Consider the following 8,597-nt stretch of genomic DNA (forward strand, 5'->3'; position numbering starts at 1 on the left):
TACCACAGTTATCTATGTGTCTTTATTTTCTTTATTTTGTTCCTAGATTATTGATTTAGGTAAGGAGAATATCTAATTAATGCTCCCAGAGCACTCAGCTGGGGACCAGGCACATAATGAGAATCTAAGAAATTGATGCTAAATTGAATTGAGCCTTAAACATTGCTTTGGTATAGAAAATTCTCCCGTGTTTCAGGCCAGCACCGTACTACTCCTTTAAAACCATATCCTGGGAGATTTCCTTGGCAAAACAAGGAAAAAATTCTCTCCATCTGGAACTATATCTCGATGTGTATCTAGATCTGTACCCAGTATCTAGAATTGTACCAAGACATTTCTAGTTTTGCCTTTGTTTGGCTATGCCTGAGTTCTAGTATCTAGTGTGACTGTTGCATCAGAGTGGACTCTTGCTCAAGGCATTGGGTAGGTTCTCCCTTTCCTCTAAACCCAACAGCAAAAGCATTGCTGTCCATTCAAAGAGCAACAGAGTTAATACAGCCCTGGGGCAGGACAATGCTTGACAAGACTTTCATTGGTCCAGTTCCATCTATCCCCATAGATGGGGTTTTTTGGGTAGCCTGAAGTTGGAAACTGATAGACAGCCCTTCTAATCTGCCTACATCCTGCATCCTGAGACTCTCTGAAGATGAGATGGGATCCAGAGTGGGCGCAATAGACATCTCTCTTGAAGAAGTGAGAGTTTTATGGTTGGCGTAGGAGGGCTGGTGTTTTTCTATTGTATTTATGTATAAGGTCCGCCCTGGGAGGGAAGACTAGGAAGCTACTTTCTTACTTGTGGAATTTTTCATGTTCCCAACATGGAGTAGGTGACTCCAGGGAAGCCTGATAGAGGCAGGATTATCCATATACTTAACCACTCCTTTAGATGCATTTGTGAGAGACTGGTGCAGAAAACTTGTTAAAGCAGCTAAGATCCTTTGGGGAGAGAATTTACACCCCAAATGGGGAAAATAATGGAATGAAATAGGAATAATTAGTAACTGAATAGGGATTGAGAAGTCATTACTCTAGGAGGGAAGGTATGAGTAGAAACTGAGAGAGAGGTATTATTAAGAGACACTTCCTGGAGGAGGGTGCTTATGGAGCAATTTGGGAAATAAAAGAGGGACAGGTGAGTTGGCAAAGAATGGACAGTAATTCTAGGCTACATGGACCTTTAGGAGTCATGAAAATGATACTCTTGTGAGGGATGTGTTTCTTTTCACATTAGAAGGTAATTTTTCAGCCAGAAATGTATCACTCCAGATGTGTCATGGAGTGAGATTCCTGAATCAGGAAGGGATGAGACATGAATCTCACAGCCGTCTGGAGGATAGACAGACAGAATGATGTGTACAGATAAACTTTTCCTGGGAGACAGTTATAGCAACTGCTATAGTCATCTAGATTCTTCTTTTCAAAGTATAGTCCAAGGACCAGCAGCATGGAGTGCCACCTGAGGGCTTGTTAGAAATGCAGCACCTTAGGCCCCAACCCAGACCTCTTGAATCAGAAGCTGTATTTTCAAAAGGCTCCCAAGTGATTTGTGTGGTCTTTCAGATTTGAGAAGCACTGGCCTGAGATGATTGATGACAGGGGTCTGGCCTCAAATAAGCACTATGGAAGATGTGACAACTTCAAAATTGGGAAAACAGGAGAGGCCTAGGCTAGGAAATTTAAATTGGGCAAAGAGAGTGAAGTGTGTCCAGGCCTCCCACACCAGTCACTATGGCAGGGTTTGGCACTCTGCCCTCTTTGGGGAAATGCCTTTCTTGCTCATGCTGGGGTTTGCTTTGTCTTCAGGAGCTCCGCTGGGTATGCACAGCACTGGTCAAGTCTGGGGCCAATCGTGTTACCCCTACTTCATATAAGGGCCTGACAAGGGATTAGTGAGGTCATATTAGTCATGCCCAGGCCCAGGGTTTTACTATTCCTTAATCAAATGAGTGGTAACTGCTGATACTAATAGAGGAGGCTATGGAGTTTAGGGGATGAAATAGGAGTTCTTAACTACCTGTCCTGGAAATTAGGACACTTTCATATTTCAAAAAATTTAAAGAGAGAGTATATGACTGCATGAAGGGTTATACCCTGGTACAAAACAAGTTAATGCTTTTAAGGGATATTCTGATTACTTTTAATAACAAAATGTCAACCTATTATCCCAGCAACCTGGACTAATAGGCAATAAGAACAATATTATCAGGTGGGCATTTGAGAATTTTCTTCAGTTTTGAGGGTTTGTGTAACTCCTCCCCAATTTGAGTGATAAAAAGAGGCCAGTATTGAAGGAAAACAAATTGAGATCGAACACAAGGAAGAATTTTCTGAGATTAGAGGGTGACCAGGGGAGATGGGAGGGTACAGGCTCTCTGGCCATGGGCATATCTCACTTGGGTGTGGAATGCCTCAGATAGGCTCCTGCCCAGGAACAGGAAAATGTACAAAATGTTCAAAAAAATTTTCCCCTAGAATTCTCCACTCAACTCCTGAAATGAAAGGCTGGGGTGGACATGTCATGTATGTGAGGCATGGGCATGATGAATAACAAAAGAAGAAAAAAATCTCATTGGAGCATTGAAATCTGCTAACAATTTTATTTTATTTTATTTTATTTTTTTTTTTTGCTAACAATTTTAAAACAGGGCTTGTATTTAGAAGAATAAGTTGCATGTTAGGGTTCAAATTTGATTTTTAGCTTTCCAAGCCCTTTACTCTCTATGTATTTATTTGGTCTCATTGATGAGATTTAAAAACCTCCTGAGGGAAAAGAACATCCCTTCTATGTTTTACTCCTGTATATCTCCAGTGTCCACAAAATGATGATGATAGTAAGAGCTCCCATGTTTTGAGTGCTAGGCTCTGTACTTTGTTCCTAACACTTTACACAGTTACCTATTTAATACAAAGTTGTATGAGGTCACTATTATGCTCATTTTATAAAAGTTGAAACTAAGGCTCAGAGAGGTAAGTGATGTGTGCAAAGTGAGTGGTGAAGCTTGGATTTGTACAAAGTTTGAGCGAAATCTTGTACCTGTAATCCCTGAACTATACTCTGCATGGAATAGCAGCTCAGTAAGGGATAGATGATCAATGAAATTTGATTACAGAGAGGTAAGACATATCCACTGGAAAATAGTGGATAGTCTTAAATAGTGAATAATGAAAAAAACGATTTCTGTTTGTGGACTGTAGTTAGAGACACACTCAGTGACACATGTAGCTTATACTCCTTCAACCTCACTGTGCCCCACTCTGCAGTTAGGAGCTTGCAAAGGGGACAATGCTGGGTGCATATGTTCATAAAGTACATCATAGAAAGTCATGTGTGTGTGTGTCTACTATATGAACATACATGCTCGAATGTGAGTGAAAATATGCACCAAGGACTGGGGTATGTTTATCTTGGTAGGTCTATGAACATGAGCATATTTGTTAGACTTTTTGGATATGATGAGTATATGTGTGTATGTTTGTGTGTGTGTGCGTGTGCAGACAAATCCTGAAGTTTCAACCAGCTACTAGGAACTGGCTACTTTCTTTCCCTGGCCCTGGCTGGTGTTTGTACAAAACCCTGATATTTATTTTTCATCCCCTTTCAAGGGAACCTCAATGAGCTTTCTTTCTGGGAAGTTTATGGCTAAGATGCTGGGCTGCTGTGGAACCCCTATACATCAGCTACAATCAGGAAAGATTTGCAGAGTAAGAGAAACAAAAGCCACAAAGTGATCACCTCCTGTCTTTACATTCCAGCCCAATATACAGCTGCCTTGTATGTGCACCACCCAGGTAATATACTTATCTTGATGAGCCCTGAGATATGTGTAGAATTGTTGAATGATTATATTGTTCACCTAAGAATAAAATAATAATTCTGTATGTTAATTATGCTTCAATTTAAAAATAAACTAGAAAAAGACCAAAAAAAAAAAAAAGAAGATAAAATATGATTGCTACCTTTAAGGAGCTTATATTCTACTAGAAGGGGTAAAGCATAGTGGTAACACAAAGTAAAAAGTATTGTCATAAGTAATATGCAAATAAAGTGTCCTGGGAATTCAGAATGGGGGATGATCACTCGTGGCTGGCACAGTAGTGAGAGTTGCTTGATGAAATCAGAGAAGAATTTATAGAATGCCATTTAAATTGGCCCTCTCCAGGAAAATTCCAGATAGAATTTTCCACACATGGGTTGAAGGGAGAGATTCTAGGCAAAGAGAACAACATTAGGAAAAGCATAGGGAAACGAAGCAGTGTTCAGAGCACAATGAGCAGGCTGTGTAGCCTGAGCCATGGCTGTGTGAGGGGGCAACAGCATGCACAGGTGGATTGCAGCCAGAGCTTTCCTCTGAGCACAGAGCACTTTGGCTTTGATTCCACTGCCCATGCTGAAAATCCCTGGGGCTGGATCTTCTACTTGGCAATAGCTGCATTCTTGGACTTTGAAGTTTCTTTGCTATTGTTTGCTTTGGTCCACCTGCTCAGAAGGTGCACAGCTGAGAGCCACGTGTCCCGGGTCCTGGTCTGGTTTCCACCACTAACCAGCAATGTGAGCTTGGGTAAGCCCCTCAGTGCCTTCCATGCCCTGATTATTTATAACACCAGAGGTCAGAACTACTCATTAGTAGATTCTTTGTACTTACCAAGTTAGAGGGTTTCCTCCGATTCTTCTGTTATTCTCTCAACTAGGTCTCTCTACTGCATGTGATCTAAACCTGCATCCTGCCCTCTCTTCTACAACCTATTATTCAAGCTGTAGAGGTCCAATAAATAACACCCCATTTCCCCCTCCTATTTTTGGAACCAATTGATAATCAAGACAAAGAAACTGATTATTAAAACTTCAGCTCTAGATCAGCAGCCTAATAGGCTTGCTAATCCTGCTTCACTCAGACAGACATACTCCTCATCGCAAGCAGTGCTGAGCAAATCCTGCCTCCCAACACAGGAGAGAGCATATTTTTATTAGATTTTCTTGTGTATTAGTACAGTGGAAAGCATGTGCTCTGTGGACAACTTTGTTCTGGATAAAAAAAGAAAACCAACAAAATAGTGGAAGGAGTTGAGCTAAGTATACTCAGTGCTACCTCTTCAATTCACCAAAGTTACAGTGAGAAGGGGGGTGGGGAGAGGTAGAGAATACACTCTGCTCAGTGGTGTTCAAATTCCAGCAGGTGTCACCTCACCTCGAGGGTTTGTGAAAACAGATTGCCGGACCCAGGACCCAGTGTTTGCAATTTAGTAGGTCTGGGTGGGGCCCAGAACTTGTACTTCTAATAAGTTCCCAGGTGATGTTGCTGCTGCTGGTCCAGGGACCACACTTTGAAAACCAAATCTCCAGTTGAGGCCCCTTCACATGTAAAGATGAAGCAAGAGAAACAAAAGCATCCTTTGAACACCTACATTCATTAAATGAAATATCTAGATTAAAATAACATGATTAATCCTTTACAATAGGGAAAACATAGCGAATCATTTCACAGTATATATCAAATCATAACAATGTACACGTTAAATATTTCACAATTTTACATACTAGTTCTTTATTATTGGCTTTATTAAGCTGAAATTAAAAAAATAAAATGCCACAGTTATATGTGTGTCTTTATCTTGTTTCCTAGATTATAGATCTTTGGTAAAGAATGTACCTTGTTTACTCCCTCAGCATTCAGCTGGGAGCCAGGCACATAATGAGCATTTCATAAATTCACAATAAATTGAATTGAACCAAAGCGAGAGGGAGACGGACGTTGAGAGAACAAGAGGGAAGGAGAGAAAATGGTGTCCACGGATTACAGTACCTACAGCCAAGCTGCAGCCCAGCAGGGCTACAGTGCATACACCGCCCAACCAACTCAAGGGTATGCACAGACCACCCAGGCATATGGGCAGCAGAGTGATGGAACCTATGGGCAGCCCACTGATGTCAGCTATGCCCAGGCTCAGACCACTGCGACCTATGGGCAGACCGCCTATGCAACCTCTTATGGACAGCCTCCCGCTGGTTATACTACTCCAACGGCCCCCCAGGCATACAGTCAGCCTGTCCAAGGGTACGGCACTGGTGCTTATGAAACCACCACTGCTACGGTCACTACCACCCAGGCCTCCTATGCAGCTCAGTCTGCATATGGCACTCAGCCTGCTTACCCAGCCTATGGGCAGCAGCCAGCAGCCACCGCACCTGCAAGACCACAGGATGGTAACAAACCCACTGAGACTAGTCAACCTCAATCTAGCACAGGGGGTTACAACCAGCCCAGCCTAGGATATGGACAGAGTAACTACAGTTATCCCTGGGGACCTGGGAGCTACCCCATGCAGCCAGTCACAGCACCACCATCATATCCTCCTACCAGCTATTCCTCTACACAGCCGACTAGTTATGATAAGAGCAGTTAGTCTCAGCAGAACATCTATGGGCAGCGGAGCAGCTATGGACAGCAGAGTAGCTATGGTCAACAAAGCAGCTATGGGCAGCAGCTGCCCACTAGTTATCCCCCCCAAACTGGATCCTATAGCCAGGCGTCAAGTCAATATAGCCAACAGAGCAGCAGCTATGGGCAGCAGAGTTCATTCCGACAGGACCACCCCAGTAGCATGGGTGTTTATGGGCAGGAGTCTGGAGGATTTTCTGGACCAGGAGAGAACCAGAGCATGAGTGGCCCTGAAAACCGGGGCAGGGGAAGAGGGGGATTTGATTGCAGAGGCATAAGCAGAGGTGGGTGGGGAGGAGGCCTCGGTGGAATGGGCGCTGGAGAGCGAGGTGGCTTCAATAAGCCTGGTGGATCCATGGATGAAGCACCAGCTCTTAATCTAGGCCCACCTGTAGATCCAGATGAAGACTCCGACAACCGTGCAATTTATGTGCAAGGCTTGAATGACAATGTGACTCTAGATGATCTGGCTGACTTCTTTAAGCAGTGTGGAGTTAATGAGATGAACAAGAGAACCGGACAACCCATGATCCATATCTACTTGGACAAGGAAAGAGGAAGCCCAAAGGTGATGCTACAGTATCCTATGAAGACCCACCAACTGCCAAGGCTGCTGTGGAGTGGTTTGATGGGAAAGATTTTCAAGGAAGCAAACTTAAGGTTTCTCTTGCTCGGAAGAAACCTCCGATGAACAGCATGCGGGGTCGTATGCCTTCCGGTAAGGGCAAGGGGATGCCACCGCCACTCCGTGGAGGTCCAGGGGGCCCAGGAGGTCCTGGGGGCCCCATGGGTCACATGGGAGGCCGTGGAGGAGACAGAGGTGGCTTTCCCCCAAAAGGACCCCGGGTTCCCGAGGAGGAAACGTCCATCCGGAGGAGGAAACGTCCAGCACAGGACTGGGGACTGGCAGTGCCCCATTCCGGGCTGTGGAAACCAGAACTTCACCTGGAGAACAGAATGCAACCAGTGTAAGGCCTCGAAGCCTGAAGGCTTCCTTCCACCACCCTTCCCGCTCCCGGGCAGTGACCGTGGCAGAGGTGGCCCTGGTGGCATGCGGGGAGGAAGAGGTGGCCTCATGGACCGCGGTGCTCTCGGTGCGGTGGGATGTTCAGAGGTGGCCGCGGTGGAGACAGAGGGGGCTTTCGTGGTGGCCGGGGCATGGACCGAGGTGGCTTTGGCGGAGGAAGACGAGGCGGTCCTGGTGGGCCCCCTGGACCTTTTTTTTTTTAATAAATTTATTTTTTATTGGTGTTCAATTTACCAACATACAGAATAACACCCAGTGCTCATCCCGTCAAGTGCCCCCCTCAGTGCCCATCACCCATTCACCCCCACCCGCCCTCCTCCCCTTCCACCACCCCTAGTTCATTTCCCAGAGTTAGGAGTCTTTATGTTCTCTCTCCCTTTCTGATATTTCCCCCACATTTCTTCTCCCTTCCCTTATATTCCCTTTCACTATTATTTATATTCCCCAAATGAATGAGAACATATAATGTTTGTCCTTCTCCGATTGACTTACTTCACTCAGCATAATACCCTCCAGTTCCATCCACGTTGAAGCAAATGGTGGGTATTTGTCATTTCTAATGGCTGAGTAATATTCCATTGTATACAGAAACCACAACTTCTTTATCCATTCATCTTTCGATGGACACCGAGGCTCCTTCCACAGTTTGGCTATTTTGGCCATTGCTGCTATAAACATCCCCCCTGGACCTTTGATGGAACAGATGGGAGGAAGAAGAGGTGGACGTGGAGGACCTGGAAAAATGGACAAAGGCGAGCACCGTCAGGAGCACAGAGACTGGCCCTGCTAGACGCAGAGACCCCGCAGAGCTGCACTGACTACCAGATTTATTTTTTAAACCAGAAAATGTTTTAAATTTATAATTCCATATTTATAATGTTGGCCACAACATTATGATTATTCCTTGTCTCTACTTTAGTGTTTTTCACCATTTGTGAAGAAACATTAAAACAAGTTAAATGGTAAAAATAAATGCATAATAAATAAATAAATAAATAAACAAACAAACAAACAAACAAACAAACAAATAATAAATTGAATTGAACCTTACATATTTCTTTGGTACAGAAAATACTCTAAACTTTCAGGATAGCACTGTGCTAGTTCTTTAAAACTATCTTCTGAGAGACTTC

General features: G+C 44.0%; 1 pseudogene across 1 annotated transcript; it reads left to right on the forward strand.

Annotated features, from left to right (window-relative positions):
* The first annotated feature begins 5,716 nt into the window (after window positions 1-5,716).
* LOC144297637 (RNA-binding protein EWS-like) lies at window positions 5,717-8,368 on the forward strand (annotated as a pseudogene). The gene is made up of 2 exons (XR_013364591.1): window positions 5,717-7,653; window positions 8,154-8,368. The product of XR_013364591.1 is annotated as an RNA-binding protein EWS-like (transcript).
* Window positions 8,369-8,597: the final 229 nt, after the last annotated feature.

The sequence above is a fragment of the Canis aureus genome, chromosome 25 (genome assembly GCF_053574225.1).
Source record: "Canis aureus isolate CA01 chromosome 25, VMU_Caureus_v.1.0, whole genome shotgun sequence".
In the NCBI taxonomy this organism is placed as follows: Eukaryota; Metazoa; Chordata; class Mammalia; order Carnivora; family Canidae; genus Canis; species Canis aureus.